Source organism: Delphinus delphis, chromosome 12 (genome assembly GCF_949987515.2).
Source record: "Delphinus delphis chromosome 12, mDelDel1.2, whole genome shotgun sequence".
Classification (NCBI taxonomy): Eukaryota; Metazoa; Chordata; class Mammalia; order Artiodactyla; family Delphinidae; genus Delphinus; species Delphinus delphis.
Window position 1 is genome coordinate 32,797,508 of NC_082694.2, and position 558 is coordinate 32,798,065.

The window sequence follows — 558 nt, forward strand, 5'->3', positions numbered from 1 at the left end:
TCTTCTCTTGTTGCAGAGCATGGGCTCTAGAACGCAGGCTCAGCCGTTGTGGCTCATGGGCTTAGTGGCTCCGTGGCGTGTGGGATCTTCCCGGACTAGGGATTAAACCTGTGTCCCCTGCATTGGCAGGTGGATTCTTAACCACTGCGCCACCAGGGAAGCCCTAGAAGTTTTGATTCTTTTAACGGGAGTAATAAAGCCAACACAGTCCCTTTTTTTGCTTTATAAATGCTTAATAGGTACCTCTTAAGTCACTTTGTTTCTCCAGTGCCCACCATGTCTGTAGCTAAGCTCAGAGGAATTGAATTCATCACCCTTTAATTAAGCACCGCCCCCCTTTCAAGAGACAGAATCACCTAAAACATTCATAAAATTCATGTGATTTCGGGAGTTCTTGGAAAGTCACTTGTTTGGAATATTAAATTCAGAAAATTAAACTTTAAAAGAAATTCCCAAAGTGTTTATAGAGCAATACTATGGACATAATTATGAAAGTAAAAATTAAATTGAACTTTAAAAAAGCCTATCCCTGATGGGTTTTGTTTTTAATTTTCAAAG